The following is a 20,885-nucleotide window of genomic DNA, read 5'->3' on the forward strand; positions in this document are numbered from 1 at the left end:
TAACGATCGATACCTGTCAAATAACAACAGTGTAATAGTAGTTCTGTCTTAGTTTAACGCGAATACTTCAAATCACTAACTTTGAAACCACGAAAGTAATGGTTTTCTTTCTCTCACCTGACGAGTAACACATTTTGTCAACAATCGGCTGAAGATTTTGTAGTATTAATATGTAACCTGTACAAATTATAAATAATGTATTAGTTTTTGTACATTGGTTGTATTCAATGATTTACTTTCATACAATTTCGGATATATGATTAGTTGTATTGTACCAAGAGAACGTGTATGGTACGGCATTTCTTCTGAACTATATGAGCGTCATAAAGAATTTAGTGAGACATTCAGGTGTGCTATTGACGTATTAAGGAAGTAGATGGCCGACTTCGCGGGAATTCCTGAATTTCAGATCGCATGCTGCAGAGGTATGCGCAACCCATCAAAAATGCTGTAATTTCTCGGGTTGTAACTATAAATGTGTCAGAAACATAAGAACAAATACATTCTTTACCGGACAGTGAACGCAATTAAGTGACTTTTAAAAAATGTACTTACACAAATCACTTTCTATTTGGAGCTTTACTCTTCAGTAATAAATGGTCGATGCTTTGGTTACTTCAAATGTACTATTACATTTTATTCCTGTTGAGCTCATAAGACTCTCTCTCGCCAATCCATCACTCCAACTATAGAACTGTTGATCTACAAAACTGATGTAATCAGAGGACCTTGAAGACAATTAGGATTGACAGTCCTCATCCTACAATGTTCAATTATAAAATGGAGCGGAAGACTGTAACACGTAGTGTATGGTCTGTGGAGAGTCTGATAACGTTATCTTATGCTGTAGATGGCATTGAATATAGTATAGGAGGCGATTATGAACTGGTAGGTTTCTCTATGACTTTATTTCAAAAAACGTTCAAATGTGTGTGAAATCTTATGAGACTTAACTGCTAAGGTCATCCGTCCCTAAGCTGACACACTACTTAACCTACATCATCTTAAGGACAAACACACACACCCATACCCGAGGGAGGACTCGAGCCTCCACCGGGACCAGCCGTGCAGTCCATGACTGTAGCGCCTTAGACCGCTCGGCTAATCCCGCACGGCTGACTTTAATTAACAGGTTTCATTCAGTTAGGCCACCCGGACGTTGCTTTACTTTATTTCTATGCGACTGAATGAGGATGTTTCACCGGCACTAAATAGTCCTCAGCAAATTACAAATCATTATTTCAATCATCAGCTGTTATCTTTAGATTTATCACAGTGTAATCTTCCCCTGCCTGTCTCTCCACCACTGAAACCTCGTTTTACGCTGTTTCATGCTTCTGCTACAACGCTTGTGAAACACCTTCTTAATCCACTGCAGTCACCGAGATAAGACATCATGTAAAGTCCCAACAAAAGACTTTAAAATAATTTAGTTTACAACTACAACTTTATTGTCTCATCTGCGACAATACAATATGTAGGTGATGAAAGTTTGCAGAGAACTTGGAAGTCGGAAGCTCCTTTTTCCCTCTAACCGTTGAAGTAAAGAATAGCACTACAAATATGATTTCACTCTGTCTGCTGAAGAAATATAATACGAACCAGAGCTGATCAAAACACATTACAAACGCTGGTACAAGAATCGAGGTCTGATTTCTCGATATGATTCACACTGACAAATGAAGAGTATAAGTGACGGCCAATAAAATTTTGATTACTTTTCTGCTTTTAGTACTACTGTAAATAACTAACTAAACATTGTTAGAAGAACTGAAAGTAAATGTAACTCAAATCTACAACTCACGAAAATGAATAAAATGTGATACAGCCGTTTTTCCCCCTTTTCTGAAGGCGAAAAGCTTACCACAAGAATTTCATATGTGGTACACTTTTTGTAATGGTTATATTGACAAAGATAAAAGCGAGTTACACAATTAAGGTCTGTGGTAGCCTCTCACAACAGTCTTATTGTATCACGTTTTCTCAGGATGTAGCACATCACAAATCCAAATGCGGACCACTTGAACACTTAACGACAGAGCGTGATGAAAATACGATATTGTCTTGTACGGGACGTGGCAGTTTACGAGTCAAGAGCACAGTACAACTCCGTTATTCGGCCGGTCTCTACGGCAAGCACCTACCAACATGATTTGCTTACACTTTACAGTTTAAAATCTTATCGTGGTCTAAGGAGTTAGAAGTCGTAATGAAGGAACCTACCAGAATTCGTATAAAGTGAAATAACGTAATCACAGAAATGGTAAACTAAAACGCCGTTTGGAGACATTAATTAAATTTATCTTAAATAATAGTGTAATGAAATAGCCAATGCGCGATTTCATACTATCTAGAGGAAGCAGAGGTAACAATAAAGAAGAAAATTCTTTTAATGTACTAATCACAAGGGAGAAAAAATAGGTGTTTGGAACCGTAAGAATCTGCCTCACTAAACGTACCTACAGAGACGCGATGCGATGTCAACTAGAAATGCCGCCGCTGTGGTGCCTCGTAAAGTAATATACGTAGTCGAGTGTCTGTTTCACTCACAAATAATTAAAGAATCCACCCCTCTGATTGATGGGTGACAAATTGCCAAGTTCATTAGCGATGTTATCCAGACCAGTGATTATTTGGAATTTTGAAACGCTAGCTTCTTTCATTCTACCATTCTGAACAGTTTGTACACCAGCTGCCTGATACAAAATTAAACTGATGGGAAGCTAAGAGGTACTATTTGAAGTGGTAGCCACCGAGCCGTATCCCGATAGTTGGAAAAGTTAATTTAGAAGCTAACCACGCATATCCGCTATTGTTCATTTCGAATTGTGACGTAATGTCAGCATACTGAGGAATCAGTCGATGAATGACCTAGTTCTGAAGTGAAACAGTTTGCGTGTCATGCACTCGAAACCAATGCCGTCGATGATTCTCATCAATTTTTAAGGAGAAGAAACTGGTATGTATGGGAGATGTTGTAGGATCCGTTTATAGGTTTAAAGCCTATTTCTGTAGGTACTCATAGCGATGATAAATTTATGTTTAACGGGAACAGTCTGCATCTTTGTGAAAAGTTGGTGTGGGCAACTGTCAGTCCGCGTCGTGACTTGCAACAATTTTTCGATTGGGATTCTACAGTAAATGCAGTGACACCAAACGACTGGTCCTAAGCACCTGCAGACACACGTAAAAGGTCTGGTTGTATGAAAAAGTAAGCGTTCTGTTGCTGTTATATATACTCAAATACCACTATGGTCCAGTTCACAAGTTTTCTCCGATGTAAAGCCATTTATCTGGCATTGTCAACGAAACATACAACAGATTATTACTTTCAGCTCTTTGAAAGACATATCTTGAAGCTAAGGTCACTTTCAAGCATCAAAACGTATGGTCAGGAACCGTCATTCATCCGATGAGTTTGCGCCAGTCAGCACTCATAATTCAGATACATGCGCTCGTTGATCGTGTCGTAGAGGAGCAAAAACGAGGTAGCACTCCTTTCATTAACACTATCCAAGACGATTTGGGTAACTCCAACAAGTTTATATCGAACGTCATACATTAGATCGTTGAGCACTTTTATGTCTCAAGGAAACTCTGGGCCAATTAAACTTTGTGTCATATCGCTTCGATTTCTTTCAGTAGAATCCCCTGCAAGCTCACTTTCAGATTCGTAGCCTCTTTAACGCCAGACGAATTGCAGAGAATCGTGCAATAATTATCTGAAAGTGGATGAAATCCACACAGAATTCAATGTGCAATATTTTATAGACCGTCTCACAGTTAGTCTGTAGCACCTATTCCGTGATTTTCGACCTCCTACAGATTTTCCCAATGTCTCTTTTATTCCGAAAGTTGCTACGACTCACAAAGTAAAAGACAACGTTAAATTACTTAGTGCAGATTTTAAGTTATTTGGACAGGCCTGGAACGATAAATTCAGTACAGTTTTGTGTGACGTTTTCTGTGTTTTTCGGTTTTGGCACCGTCATGGATAGACGCTTGGCAAATGTTCTTCCTCGTAATGAAGATCCAATATGGACAAGCAAGGAAAGGGGCCTTTTAAAATTTTGCTAGGCCCATGATGAACTGACTCCAATTATGTACTGAACGTTATGTGGACCTGCTAAGCTAATCCCTCCTTAATGAAAGGTATAAGAAGATGACCATCTACAAGATTCGGGTTCAGCTAATGGTTTAATGATGCAATACATTTCCAAAGAGGATTGGAACAAAGATTAATCGTAGTATTCGAATCCTGGATGCGCAAGCTCAAAAGCCCCCTGTGAGTATCACCTTATTGGAGGTAAGATCCGTCGCCCTGTTCATATGTTTGGAAGTACTCCTAAGAATCATTGAGGAACAACGGGGACCAGAAAAAATTTTCAGAACTCCACCGTCCTACCGACTGGGAAAACACAGTAACCTTTTCAATAGCTTTGACTATCTTGTGCCTTGTACGATAAATCCATAGTACACTGACGGAAAAAAATGCAACACCAAAAAGCAATTAATGTAGAGTAAGGAATTTTTGGAAATACATTGGTCTGGCTCACATACGTAAGTGATTAACATTGAAAGATCTCAGGTTAATATAATTGCGAGATAAGACATTGCAAATATGAAATGTTGGTGTATTAATAACGGATGTAACGACCAGAATGTTGAATGGTTAAAAGCAACCATACAACTGTGTTTTCATTGTGTTTCATAAGTGTCGGATGTTAGTTTGTAGGATACATTTCCATGTCTGTAGCACTTAGTCAGAAAAGGGCCAGATAAAGCTGTTTGTGAGTGACACTGCAGTGGTCAACCGATGATGTCCCCTATGTTCTCATCTGAAGGCGGATCTGGTGATCGATGAAGCCAAGGCAACATGACAACACTCTATACAGAGTGTTGGCTCACAGCAGTGTTATAATGACATGCGTTTCTATTCTGGAAAACACTCCCTGAAATGTTGTTCATGAATGTTAGCGCAACAGGTAGAATCTCCAGGTTGACGTACAAATTTGCAGTGTTGGCGAGTGGGATAACCACGACAGTGCTCCTGCTGTCATATGAAATGGCCCTGCAGACCATAACACCAAGTGTAAGTGTTTGCAGGCCCTCAACTGGCCTCCGCCTGACCAACACACTGTCATCACTGGCACCGACGCAGAACCAGCTTTCTTCGGAAAACATAACAGACCTCACCCTGCCTTGAATGAGTTCTCGCTTGACACCACTGAAGTAACAGGTGACAGTGGTTTGGGATCCATGGAATGCATGCTACAGGACGATTGTATCAGTGATACCAACCGCTACTCGAAATTCTGTGCAGATGCAGTACTATGAGCCGGAGCCAAACGCCAAACATGATGGTATTCCTTGTCGGTAGTGCCACGTGGCCGTCTGGAGCCTTCTCCTTGCGACTGCACATTCTCTTGACCACCGTCACCAGGGATAATCTACAGTGGCTATATTCCCACCAAATCTCTCTGCAATACGGCCGAGAACACATCCAGCCTCTCATAGTACTATCGCACAACCCTGTTCAGACTAAGTGAGGTCCTGATAAGGGCGTCTATGTCGCTTTAATGGCATCAACTCACAACGTTCAGCCTCAAAGGTTACTAACACTCATGACTGTGAGCCGGGTGCGGCTCAAATTCTTGCCTTTCGTTCTTTGGCATTTTTTCACATCGAGTGGCGTCTTGTTTCTTCCTTACTTACTGGCTTAACGAAGTTGCTGGCTTGCTTCCTTGAGTGGCGGCAGCAGCGATTATCGATAATAGTACTGTCGTGCTATCTTTGGTGTGACCGCTAGTATTTCTGGGTGGTAGTGGTGTGTGGAAGTCGGTCGGTTGGGACAGAGCAGCGAGGAGCTCTTCTCGGCCTGCAGCCAGACCGGGACCGCTGGCGGCATGCATTTGCTGTCGGATTGTGAGGTGCTAGCTTCGAGAGCGACAAAGTTCGTTGCCCACGGAACCTGGACGCTGAAGATGAGTGTTTAGTTAACCTGTTATGAAACCTCAACTATTGTGACATCTCTTCGTTCACTTACAGGTTGTTGCTCTCTGGGTGGTTCGGGCTATCTAGCAGCAACGTATGATGTGTTGGAGACAGAGAAATCTTGCAGCCATCTTCCTATATTGTGATTAATTATTAAATTGACTGTTACTTGCCAGTGAAATACACCCCGTCGTGTAGTTCGACAGCCTTTTAAGTTGTTTCGTTCATATTTTGCTTAGAGTCGTTATTGTTCCCTTGGCTGTTTTTAGACGCCAATTTTTGAAGACGTAGTGCTGTTCATATCCTCGTCCTTGGCCGATATTTTCCATCGTTGTGCCGTCGGACGGAAGGGGACTGGTTGAATTGTTGGTCAGTCCTAGGCCTATCCCTAGTTTGGGTTGCTATCCGATTATTTAACTTCAGCTCTTGGCTGTCCGTCTCACCTCACCTTACGATTGAGCTACCTTCACACGCCGACCCTTGTAATACTTCTGAGCACAACTTGTTCTGTTTGCTTCAGATTATAATTTTCATTTTAGTTTGAAGTATTGTGCAAGGCCTTCGACCGTGTATTAATTCAGTTCTTTTTAAATTTTACATAAGGGCCTTCAGCCGTGTTAAATTAAAATTTTGAAGAGTGGTTTTTATTTTTAAAAAGAAAACTATTTTTCCCTTAAAATTTGTTCTATCGGAAATTTTTTGTAATGCAGGCCCAAGCTGTTAATTGGCCAGTGTGCCTTCAGCTGAGGCCTTATTTTTAATAAGGCTTTCAGTCAGGTGTATTCTTCAATGGAGAATTTTTTTCTAGGGAGGAAGGGGTTTATTTTAAATTGTTTTCTGATTTGTTGTTCAGGCCTTCAGCCATTGTTCCAGATTTGTTTGTGGCCTTTAGCCGTGCAATAAGTTAATACTTCCTTAATTAGGAAAGTATTATTGTGTTTTAATTATAGTTGTCCTTCAGACGTGTAGTGTAGTCCTTCAGCAGCTAATTGTTTTCAGTTGCATGTTTTTTTATTTACCTTCTATTTCTAATTGTTTTTGATTTCTAAGGCAGGTCTTCAGCCGTTCTTGTTTTTGGTGTGGTTTTGGGCCTTCAGCCCAAAAAGCATGTCATGTTTTCTTTAACTAGGCCTTCAGCCGTCGCATTGTCTAATTGTGATCTTTTAAAACAATGTGTAAATAAGTAGTTCTCAGAAAAATAAAGTTGTCTGTTTGATTGTGCAACTCACAGTAACTGTTTACGCCCCATCAACAATCGTAACCTTATCCTGTGCGCTCTTTGAGTACCTGCCAACCAGGTTTCCGACCGTTACATCGTTTATTTAAGGCACACGTGATGTGCATCCTCAGAACGGCGCTACTAGCACCGCTATTATGCAACTGGAGCGAAATCTGAATCGAAATTATCATTGAGATGGTGAACTAACTTCCGTTTATCCAACTTTGACTCCGTCAGGAACCATTGTGCACACCGGCCGTGGCCTGTAAGGAGGGAGAGGCATACAGCTGTTAGTCTCAATCCCATTATCGTTTATTATTCATGCTGTAAATAACTATCTTCAGCGCAATTTTCGTTATATTTCAACAGACTAGCAGCAATTAATGTCACCGTATATTCTTACAGGTGTCCTCCTGCCTATACACCTGTAACAACGTATGGTGACATGAACTGCAGAGAATCTGTTGAAATATAATGAAAATACACTGAATATGGCTGTTTGTACCCGATATATAAATTTGAAAGAATAATAAAATGTAATGGGATGGCGACTGACGACTGCGTGCTTCTGCTGCCTTAACGTTCGTTTATGTCGCACAACTCCTTCCCGGAGGGGCGATTTTTTTCCGTCAGTGTATATCCCTCAACAAAAAACCGAAAAATTCACATAGTTTCAGTTGGTGGCAAAGCATTCATCTTTCGAGGTCACAAAATAAGAGACGTGGACAGACGGAAAAAAGTGATTTTCTCAATACTTCTCAGACTTTATCTCCTTCCTCGCGCCCCCCAATCGATGTGCCAGACTCTTGGTTCGTGTCACGACACGATATTTTAAATTCTATGGCATTTTCTCTCAGTCCGTCAACCTTCAATAAGGATCACTTGCTCCAGGATTCGTCCCTGAACCTCCTTTGGATGATCTGGCACCCTACGTTGGGCCTCATGACCGAGGATCGGAATGGTGGTTATTACGAATCTTCAAACTGAGTTTCAGTTTTGCAAGTAAATCTCGTGGACCGAGACATTCGGAGTACTTTCACTGCGGTGAGTGGGACTCATCTCAGCGTGGACCAATTATCTTCCTTTGTGGAAGTATCATTCATAGAGCACAGAATTTCCAGGGTTTGAAGCCTAAAAGTTGATGCCGTTCGAGTAGATGGCGTGACTGGTCGCAGCCGTGCAATCTTCGAGACTTGAAAGAAGCTCGAATTTGCGTACCTCTCGCTAGCATCTGTTACCAGTTGTGGATTGCAAGGAATTGAGACAGGCTATAATGGCGTACTGATCAAGACACTGGCATCGTATTCGACAGGCAGTAGCTTCATATCCATTCCCGGACATGCAGATCTAGTTTTTCTGTGATATCTCTAGAGTACTTAGAGAGTTATTCAACAAGATCTTCCGAAACTCTTTTACCAAAGAAGACGAAGTAAATATTCCCGAATTCCAATCAAGAACAACTTCCAAGATGAGAAACATAGAAATAGATATCCTTGGTGCTGCAAAGCAGCTTAAATCACTTAATAAAAGCAAGGCTTCAGGTCCAGATTGTATACCAATCTGGTTCCTCTCAGAGTATGCTGATACAATTGCTCCATATTTAGCAGCTGTATACAACCGCTCACTCACAGAAAGATCCGTACCTAAAGACTGGAAAATTGCTCAATTTACACCAGTACCCAAAAAGGGAAGTAGGAGTAATCCGCTGAATTACAGGTCCATATCACTAACGTCGATTTTCAGTAGCGTTTTGGAACATACACTGTATCTGAACATTATGAAGTACCTCGAAGAAAATGATTTATTGACACGTAGTCAGCACGGATTCAGAAAATATCATTCTTGTGACACACAACTAGCCGTTTATACTCATGAAGCAGTGAGTGCTATCGACAGGGGATGTCAAACTGATTCCATATCTTTAGATTTCCAGAAGGCTTTTGATCCCGTTCCTCACAAGCGTCTTCTATCCAAACTGCGTGCCTGTGAAACATCGCCTCAGTTGTGCGACTCGATTCATAATATCCCGTCAGAAAAGTCACAGTTCGTAGTTTTTTTTTTGTTTTTTTTTTTTTTTTTTTGGTCATCACTCTACTGACTGGTTTGATGTGCGGCCCGCCACGAATTCCTTTCCTGTGCTAACCGCTTCATCTCAGAGTAGCACTTGCAACCTACGTCCTCAATTATTTGCTTGACGTATTCCAATCTCTGTCTTCCTCTACAGTTTTTGCCCTCTACAGCTCCCTCTAGTACCATAGAAGTCATTCCCTCATGTCTTAGCAGATGTCCTACCAACCTGTCCCTTCTCCTTATCAGTGTTTTCCACTTATTCCTTTCCTCTCCGATTCTGCGTAGAACCTCCTCATTCCTTACCTTACCAGTCCACCTAATTTTCAACATTCATCTATAGCACCACATGTCAAATGCTTCGATTCTCTTCTGTTCCGATTTTCCCACAGTCCATGTTTCACTACCATACAATGCTGTACTCCAGGCGTCCATCCTCAGAAATTTCTTCCTCAAATTAAGGCCGGTATTTGATATTAGTAGACTTCTCTTGGCCAGAAATGCCTTTTTTGCCACAGTGAGTCTGCTTTTGATGTCCATCATTGGTTATTTTACTGCCTAGGTAGCAGAATTCCTTAACTTCATTGACTTCGTGACCATCAATCCTGATCTTAAGTTTCTCGCTGTTCTCATCACTACTTCTCATTACCTTCGTCTTTCTCCGATTTACTCTCAAACCATACTGTGTACTCATTAGACCGTTCATTCCGTTCAGCAGATCATTTAATTCTTCTTCACTTTCACTCAGGATAGCAATGTCATCAACGAATCGTATCAGTGATATCCTTTCACCTTGTATTTTAATTCCACTCCTGAACCTTTCTTTCATATCCATCATTGCTTCCTCGATGTACAGATTGAAGAGTAGGGGCGAAAGGCTACAGCATTGTCTTACACCCTTCTTAATACGAACACTTCATTCTTGATCGTCCACTCTTATTATTCCCTCTTGATTGTTGTGCATATTGTATACGACCCGTCTCTCCCTTTAGCTTACCCCTACTTTTTTCAGAATCTCGAACAGCTTGCACCATTTTATATTGTCGAACGCTTTTTCCAGGTCGACAAATCCTATGAAAGTGTCTTGATTTTTCTTTAGCCTTGCTTCCATTATTAGCCGTAACGTCAGAATTGCCTCTCTCGTCCCTTTACTTTTCCTAAAGCCAAACTGATCGTCACCTAGCGCATTCTCAATTTTCTTTTCCATTCTTCTGTAAATTATTCTTGTAAGCAGCTTCGATGCATGAGCTGTTAAGCTGATTGTGCGATATTTCTCGCACTTGTCAGCTCTTGCCGTCTTCGGAACTGTGTGGATGATGCTTTTCCGAAAGTCAGATGGTATATCGCCAGACTCATATATTCTACACACCAACGTGAATAGTCGTTTTGTTGCCTCTTCCCCCAATGATTTTAGAAATTCTGATGGAATGTTATCTATCCCTTCTGGCTTATTTGACCGTAAGTCCTCCAAAGCTCTTTTAAATTCCGATTCTAATATTGGATCCCCTACCTCTTCTAAATCGTCTCCTGTTTCTTCTTCTATCGCATCAGACAAATCTTCACCCTCATAGAGGCTTTCAATGTATTCTTTCCACCTATCTGCACTCTCCTCTGCATTTAACAGTGGAATTCCCGTTGCACTCTTAATTTTACCACCGTTGCTTTTAATGTCACCAAAGGGTGTTTTGACTCTCCTGTATGCTCAGTCTGTCCTTCCGACATTCATGTCTCTTTCGATGTCTTCACATTTTTCCTGCAGCCATTTCGTCTTAGCTTCCCTGCACTTCCTATTTATTTCATTCCTCAGCGATTTGTATTTCTGTATTCCTGATTTTCCCGGAACATGTTTGTACTTCCTCCTCCTCTTGTGTTTCTTGAACTGGATATTCGCTATTACTAGCTGAAACTTGTTACAGAACTCAGTTAGTCTTTCTCCTCTTTCATTCCTTTTCTCAAGCCCATATTCTCCTGTAACCTTTTTTTCTACTCCTTCCCCTACAACTGCATTCCAGTCGCCCATGACTATTAGATTTTCGTCCCCCTTTACATACTGCATTACCCTTTCAATATCCTCATACACTTTCTCCATCTGTTCATCTTCAGTTTGCGGCGTCGGCATGTATACCTGAACTATCGTTGTCGCTGTTGGTCTGCTGTCAATTCTTATTAGAACAACCCGGTCACTGAACTGTACACAGTAACACACCCTCTGCCCTACCATCCTATTCATAACGAATCCTACACCTGTTATACCATTTTCTGCTGCTGTTGATATTACCCGATACTCATCTGACCAGAAATCCCTGTCTTCCTTCCACTTCACTTCACTGACTATATCTTGATTGAGCTTTTGCATTTCCCTTTTCAGATTTTCTAGTTTCCCTACCATGTTCAAGCTTCTGACTCGTAGAACGTTATCGTTTCGTTGATTATTAAATCTTTTTCTCATAGTAACCTTCCCCTTGTCAGTCCCTTCCCGGAGATCCGAATGGGGGACTATTCCGGAATCTTTAGCCAATGGAGAGCTCATCATGACACTTCTTTAAATACAGGCCACATGTCCTGTGGATACACGTTACGTGTCTTTAATGCAGTGGTTTCCATTGCCTTCTGCATCCTCATGTCGTTGATCATTGCTGATTCTTCCGCCTTTAGGGGCAATTTCCCACTCCTAGGACAAGAGAGTGCCCTGAACCTCCATCCGCTCCTCCGCCCTCTTTGACAAGGCCGTTGGCAGAATGAGGCTGACTTCTTATGCCGGAACTCTTCGGCCGCCAATGCTGATTATTTATCAAAATTTAGGCAGTGGCGGGGATCGAACCCGGAACCTAAAACGTTTTGATTATGAATCAAAGACGCTACCCCTACACCACGTAGTAATAGACGGAGAGTCATCGAATAAATCAGAAGTAATATTTGGCGTTCCCCAAGGAAATGTTATAGGCCCTCTATTGTTACTGATCTGTATTAACGACACAGGAGACAAACTGAGTAGCCCTCATAGATTTTTTGCAGATGATGCTGTCATTTACTGTCTTGTAAAGTCATCAGGCGACCAAAACGAATTGCAAAATGATTTAGATACGATATCAGTATGCTGCGAAAATTGGCAATTTGCCCTGAATAAAGAAAAGCGTGAAGTTACTCGCATGAGTACTAAAAGAAATCCTCCAAATTTCGATTACGTGACAAGTAACACAAGTCTGAAGGCTGTAAGTTCCACTAAACACTTAGGGATTGCAATTACAAATACCTTAAACTGCAACGATCGCATAGATATTGTTGTGGGTAGAGCCAACAAAAGATTGCCATTCATTAGCAGAACAATTATAGGGAGAACAGGTCTACTAAAGAGACTGCTTACACCACGCCTGCCCGCCCTATTCTGGAGTATTGTGCGGTATTGGATCCGCATCAGATGACGGATCACATCGAAAAAGCACAAAGAAGGGCAGTTCGTTTTGTATTATCGTGAAGTAGGGAAGGGAAGACATGATACGTGAATTGGAGTGGCTATCATCAAAATGAAGGCGTTTTTCGTTGCGACGGGATCTTGTCATGAAATTTCAATCACCAATTTTCTCCTCTGGTTGGGAAAAATGATCATCACGATAAAATAGGATAAGGTATGGTAAAATAGTATAAGCTATGGCTCGCACAGAAAAATTTAAGTGCACCTTTTTCCCTCGCGCCGTCCGAGAGTGGAACAGTAGAGAGAGAACATGAAGGTGGTTCATTGAACCCTCTGCCAGAAACTTTACTGTCAGTAGCAGAGTACTCACGTAGATGTAGACGTAGATCCCTGGGATGGTTATTTTGAAGAAACATGACCGATATCCACCTGGTCCACCTCTGGTGAGGATGCCAGTTGTCGGTGTTTTCATCATCCATGGTCGTGAGATGCCAGGTTCACGTAGTTTGTAACCTCCCCCTCACTTATCGACCTTAATGACAATGAAAAATTAAACCGTGTGCACCTAATGGAAATTTGGGAAAAGCAATCGTCACCGAAGTTAATTTGTCGGTAAAGAGGGAGGAAAGGGTTACATCTAAATGAAAGGAAAAATGTAAATGAAATTGGTGGAAATTAATTTTGAGAAAAGGGTAAAATTAATAAAGAAAGTAAATGTGTGGTCGTTACTTTAACAATTAATAGGCGTTAATTAGATATTTGAGAATTGTGGAAAATTACGGTCACCAGTCCCATGGACAACTACTATAATAACTGAAAATGAAAGATTAATGCACATATAATTAGCACTAAAGGCGTGGCAACTGAAGGTTGACACGTGTTGTGTGAAAACTGAGTGTTTGGCAGAAGTAATAAATTTCGCTACACTCTGACTTAATTTAGCAAAAGAATTAATAAAACCGGAAAATTGAAAGTTAATTTGTGACTGAAATTAATAGTGAACTTTGTTTCTGAAGCACTACGAAATTCAATAAAATAAGGTAGTCTTGGGCTACCTCAACAATCATTTAAAAAGCTACTTGAATCTACGCAATTTAGAAATAAAGGATTTAACTTTGAACTTGAATAAAATGATTCTGAACAATTAAAAATAGTAAAATTTAGTACGTACCAAGCAGAGCTGCAGTCACAGGTAAGCTAAAATATGGTAACAAAACTCGCACTCTTAATTTGTGCTTGTGTAATCTAAATATTGTAGCCAGCTATGAATTTTGAAATTAAAGCAGTGAAATGGAATGATATTCCTTTAATGCTGGCGTTTGAATTTCTACGACACTCGGGTTCATTCCGGAAAAGGAAGGGACCCTGCTTGCTAATGCAATTGGGACAATGAACAACAAAGGTTCGTGCTACGTTGCAGTAATTTTGAAACAGTTTGAAAAGCTGAGGTCTGGCATGCAGTTCTAAAACTTTACGTGCTTCCAGTCTTCCTTGTTGGTTGATTGAAGGTTTGAAGTCGTCGATCGAGGAGGTGGCGGCAGTCACTCATTGTCGGCCGTCGCTGTAGCAAAAGCTGGATGTTGGCGCGCCTTCTTCTCGACACGGTCACCAGGCGAAACGGGCTCTAGGTGTGCGCCAGCTAATGCTTCCCGTCTGCGACACCATGTCACAAACTATCATAGCAAGTCGAGCGCAATTACATGCTGCCAAACCCCGAGAGTGCGGCAACTCGCGGGAGCGTCACACAACACACCTGCTCCACCGCCCTTTTCCCGCCAGACTCTGCTCTGCCCACGCTCCACGCGGTTGAGTTAACACTACCAAAGACCCTAAACACTTTGGTTCTCCACATGTGTTGTGGCGTAGCAAGACAGCCACGCCACGGAAGTAGCCGAAAGGCACGCGTTTAGTTCACGCAGGCAAGAGATAGGTCTGTAACAGGATACGTAATAAATGCAATAAAGAAAAGTACGTAGCTTCTGGAATACTTAACTTTGATCCATCCTTGGTGTATACATCGCTCTTGACGATACAAGTGAGACTCTTTAGATACAAGTTATGTAAGGCTAATGGCGCCTTGCTAGGTCGTAGCCATGGACTTAGCTGAAGGCTATTCTAACTATCTGCTCGGCAAAGGAGCGAGGCTTCGTCAGTGTAGTCGCTAGCTACGTCGTCCGTACAACTGGGGCGAGTGCTAGTCCGTATCTCGAGACCTGCCTTGTGGTGGCGCTCGGTCTGCGATCACACAGTGGCGACACGCGGGTCCGACATGTACTAATGGACCGCGGCCGATTTAAAACTACCACCTAGCAAGTGTGGTGTCTGGCGGTGACACCACATCATGACCTATCGATGTAATCGTTCGATGGCATATTTTCCCCTAGGCAAAACCCAGCGAAAAAGTAGAAATAATATTTACAAAACAAACTAACTATGCATCGACATAAATTCATAAATATACATATATACAAATTGTAAAACAGTTACAATACATAAAGGCACCGAAATGTCATATCTTCAGGTAACAAAATAAGGAAAAAATTGATAGTACAATAGATGGAAATAGGAGAATATGCGTTTCCGGCGTTACAAGTTACAAGCGTTTATCACGGTGGTCACACGGTGGAAATTCGTTGCGGTCTGCAGAGTTTCATTCTCCAACAATGTTTTATAAAATTATTTGGATTATTTAGTTGCTTACAAAAAAATTTGTTTGTTTACAAAAATTACGAGGTGTATAAGTAGAGTAATGAAATAGATTTTTTCATATGTTTTAACAATAACGTTACAATTTAGCATTGTTCCTTTCAAAGTGCTTGCCTTGGGAAGACAGCTCTGCCACTACTAGTGCGGCCTCTCAGATATTGCATAACCTAGATCTGTCGGTTACAGGCAAATGAATGTTTTAAATTCAACCTTCCAAGTTATCTGCTAATAGCGTTATTGTACACTGAAGCCCCAGAGAAACCGGTACAGGCATGCGTATTAAAATACAACCATTTAATGAAGAAAATAATACCTTAGGAATATCGGAGAAGATTTGCAATTGGATTCAAGACGTTCTTGTAGATAGTACTCAAGACGTCGCTCTAAACGCAAAAAACTCGACAGATGTAAAGATAATATCCGGAGTACCACGGGGAAGTGTTATAGCACCGTTGCTATTTACAGTATATATAAATGATCCAGTAGAATGCGTTGAATGTTCTTTATGGCTACTCGCAAAGTAGCAAGACCAGAAGTTAGTAAGAATTAGCAGAACGACCTGCAGAAAATTGACGAATGGTGCAGGCACTGCCAGTTGACCCTAAACGTAAATAAATGTAAGATATGGTGCATGCGTAGGAAAAGAAATCCGCTACTGTGCAGCTAAACTATTAATGGCAAACAGTTGGAGACAGCATCTGCCGTAAAATATCTAGGCTCAACTATCTAGAGCGACCTTAAGTGGAATGACCACATAAAACAGATAGTACGAAAAGGAGATACGAGACTCAGATTCATCGGAAGAATCTTAAGGAAATATAACTCATCCACGAAAGAAGTGGCTTATATGGCGCTTGTTCACCTAACTCTTGAGTATTGCTCGTCTGTCTGGGATCCGTATCAGGTAGGACTGATAGGGAAGGTCCAACGAATAGCTGGTGAAGGGCGTTACAGAGACGATAAACAAACTCCACTGGCAGTCGTTACAAAGAGAGGCATTGTGCATCAAGGAGAGATTTACTATTGAAATTTCGGGACAGTGTTTTTGAGGAGGAGTCGGACAACGGACAACATATTACTTACTGCCCCCCCACCCCAAGTACATTTCGCGCATTAACCACGACGAGAAAATTCGCGAAACTGGAGTTTACCGATAGTCATTCTTCCCAAGCATTATACGCAGGTGGAAAGGAGTAGGTGGGATCAGATAGTGCTACCGAAAGTACCCTCCGCCACACACAATTAGGTGGCTTGCGGAGTAGGATGCAGATGTACATGTAGAGGAAGATGTATATGTAGATGTGGATACGTAAACTGGCAGAATATGGCGCTGCGGTCGGCAACGCTTATATAAGAGAACAAGTATCTGGCGCTGTTGTTAGATCGGCTACTGCTGCTGCAATTGCGGGGTATCGAGATTTAAGTGAGTTTGAACGTGGTATTGTAGTACTCGCCCGATCAATGGGACACAACATCTCCGAGGTAGCGATGAAATGTGGATTTTACAGTACGATCATTTCACGAGTGTACCGTAAAGATCAGGAATCCGGTAAAACATCAGATCTCCGACATCGCTGCGGCAGGAAAACGGGACCAACGACCACTGAAGAGAATCGTTCAACGTGACACAAGCGCAACCCTTCCGCAAATTGCCGCAGTTTTCAATGCTGAGCCATTCAACGAAACATCATCGATATGGGCTTTCGGAGCCGAAGGCCCTCTCGTCTACCCTTGATGACTCCACGACACTAAACGTTACGCCTCGCCTGTGCCTGTCAACGCCGACTTTGGGCTGTTGATGGCCAGAAACACGTTGCTTGGTCGGACGAGTCTCGTTTCAACTTGCAGCTAGCGGATGGACATGTACGGATATGGAGACAACCTCATGATTCCATGGAGCCAGTGTGTCGTCAGGGGACTATTCAAGCTGCTAGAGGCTCTGTAATGGTGTGGGGCGTCTACATTTGGAGCCATACGGGAGCCCTTATATGTCAAGGTACGACTCTGATAGGTGACACGTAAGTCAGCATCCTGTCAAATCACCTGCGTCCATTTATGTCCATTGTGCATTCGACGGACTTAGGCAATTCCAGCAGGACATTGCGGCACCCCACACGTGCATAATTGCTACAGAGTGGCTACAGGAACTCTCTTCTGAATTTAAACGCTTAGGCTGTCCACCAAACTCCCCAGAAATGAACGTTATTCAGCACATATTGTATGCCTTGCAACGTGCTGTTCAGAAGAGATCTCCACCGCCTCGTACTCTTACAGATTTATGGACAGCCTTGCCGGATTCATGGTGTCAATTCCCTCCAGGACTACTTCAGACATTAGTCGAGTCCATGCCACGTCCTATTACGACACTTCTGGGTGCTCGAGGCACCCTACACGATATTAGACGCGTGTACCTGTTTCTTTGGCTTTTCAATGGATCTCGTAAAATAGGCTTATTTCGACAGTAATGTCATTCTCAAGTATTCCTGCGTGTATTAGTATTGGTACATTTGATTTACTTTTGTGACATTTGTATATAGTGTTATTTGTACACGTGTGCTTTAGCTCGGTGAGAAGTACATATTGCGTCATTGATGAATCCATTCATCATTTCTCTGTTTTTACACTACTGGCCACTAAAATTACTACACCACGAAGATGACGTGCTACAGACGCGAAATTTAACCGGCAGGAAGAAGATGCTGTGAATTGCAAATGATTAGCTTTTCAGAGCATTCACACAAGGTTGGCGCCGGTGGCGACACCTACAATGTGCTCACATGAGAAAAGTTTCCAACCGATTTCTCATACACAAACAGCAGCTGACGGCGTTGCCTGGTGAAACGTTGTTGTGATGTCTAGTGTACGGAGGAAAAATGCGTACCATTGAAACGGTACAGTAGTTTCCGCTCCATAAGCAGCAGGTTTCGCTGCTCGCTCGCAGGGCTCCACTGCCAATTTTATTGCACGACGCGGCCGGCCGCGGTGCAACTGAACCCATGTAGACGGGTGGAAAGAAATGTGTCAGGCTTCATAATACGTATTTATATGTGTTGTGTATTATGCATTTCTTGTACGTAAATGTGAATCTGCATATGAACTTTCGTAATCCTCCTCACACCTTTCCGTAAAGCGTGGCCACATCTTAGTTGGGAAGTAGTTCTGTAGTATAGGCCGGCCATTGTGGCCGAGCGGTTCTAGGCGCTTCAGTCCGGAACCGCGCTGCTGCAACGGTCGCAGGCTCGAATCCTGCTTCCGGCATGGATGTATGTGATGTCCTTAGGTTTAAGTAGTTCTACGTCTAGGGGACTGATGACCTCAGATGTTAAGTCCCATAGTGCTTAGAGCCATTTGAATTTTAATTAATCTGTAGTATAGTAGCACCAACCTCACTCCTGGGTAGTGGATCAGAGAGACAGCACAGGCAGGTAAAAGTCAAAGACGTTCCAGTGTCACAAGATTTGGGGTGGAGAGGTTGGTCACGGCAAAGTGGTTCGACCATCCCCTCCACCGGGGCCCAGGAAGACCTCTGGGTGCCCGCCATATTCGCGGAGTGTTACAGAAGACGGGTAAGTGATCAGACGTGCCCTCAGTGCGTCTGTCTAAATGTTCACGCATGGAGGAGAGGTATTTAAATATTTATACTAATTCTTTTATTTCCAGCTTTGTTTTGTGTAAGGAAAAGAATGTTTTCGTTTAATTTCGTAAATTTTACCCCTTGTGTTAATGAATCTGGTCCCCAGTTTGCCCGTTATCCTCCTCATGTAGTGGACGTCCCATGTAAAATGTTGGGAGACTTTGGTGGTATACATTTGGCCAATGCAATTCCGTCTTGCCCGTAGAAATGTGCGTGCGTATTAATATATAATAATACCGGAACTATAAGTTGTAAAATTGTAATATCTGTAAACTGGAACAAATGCTGCAATCGCTGTAAAGTCGAGTGATAATGTTTAAAATAAATAGGTAACCAATTGTCATCAATCTTTAACGTATCTTAAAAATCACAAAGAAGTTAAGTTAAAGGAATTCATTTAAGATAAAAGATACAGAATGCAGGAACCCACACATCAGCGTGTGAGCCCTCCAGCCCCTTGCCTAGTATCGTACAGAAAGGGCACGCTCCATAGGTAGCGCTCTCGAGCTCCCCTCCCCAGTTATCCGTTGCGCAATTTTCATTCAGGGCTCGGCGACATCAACTTTCATCTGGCGTCCCTAGGCAAAGAGGTTTGACGGTAATCTTTCACCATTACGTTTCCAACTTTGATAATGCTCGGATTGTAGCCTATCGCGATTGTATCGCGGCATTACTCCTTGCGTTGATCGAGATGCAATGACTTTGCAGAATATGGAATCGGTGGGTTCAGAAGGGTAATACGGTAAGACGTGCTGGATCCCAACGGCTACGTATCACTAGCAGTCGAGATGACAGGCATCTTATCCACATGGCTGTAACGGATCGTGCAGCTACGACTCGATCCCTGAGTCAACAGCAAGACAACAACCATCCGCACGAACAGTTCGACGACGTTTGCAGCACCATGGACTATCTGCTGGAAGACCATGGCTGCGGTTACCCTTGAAACTGCATCACAGACAGGAGCGCCAGCGATGGTGTATTCAACGACGAACCTGGGTGTACGAATGGTAAAACGTCAATTTTTCGGATGAATCCAGGTTCTGTTTACAGCATCATGATGGTCGCTTCTGTGTTTGGTGACATCGCGGTAAAGGCACTTTGGAAGCGTGTATTCGTCATCGCCATACTGGCGTATCAACCGGCGTGATGGTATGGGGTGCCACTGGTTACACGTCTCGGCCACCTCCTGTTCGCGTTGACGGAACTTTGAACAGTGTACGTTACATTTCAGACGTGTTACGACCCGTGGATCCACCCTTCATTCGATCTCTGCGAAACACTACATTTCAGCAGGAATATGCACGACTGCATGTTGCAGTTCCTGTAAGGGCCTTTCTGGATAGAGAAAATGTTCGACTGCTGCCCTGGCCAGCACGTTCTCCAGATCTCTCACCAATTGAAAACGTCTGGTCAATGGTGGCCGAGCAACTGGTTCGTGACAATACGCCAGTCACTACTCTTGATGAACTATGGTATCGTGTTGACGTTGCATGGGCAGCTGTACCTGTACACGCCATCCAAGCTCTGTTTGACTCAATGCCCAAGCGTATCAAGGCCGTTATTACGGCCAGAGGTGGTTGTTCTGGGTACTGATTTCTCAGAATCTATGCACTCAAATTGCGTGAAAATGTAATCACATGTCAATTCTAGTACAATATATTTGTCCAATGAATACCCGTTTATCATCTGCATTTCTCTTGGTGTAGCAATTTTAATGGCCAGTAGTGTAGATTGTAAACTAAGTCGCGTAGTAATTTGAAAGCTAGGTGACAGTTCTCAATAATCATGTATGTTTACCAAGTGGGTGCAGTTACTCAGCGGTATTTTTTGAATTACAGGCAATTTAGTCG

Source organism: Schistocerca americana, chromosome 5 (genome assembly GCF_021461395.2).
Source record: "Schistocerca americana isolate TAMUIC-IGC-003095 chromosome 5, iqSchAmer2.1, whole genome shotgun sequence".
In the NCBI taxonomy this organism is placed as follows: domain Eukaryota; kingdom Metazoa; phylum Arthropoda; class Insecta; order Orthoptera; family Acrididae; genus Schistocerca; species Schistocerca americana.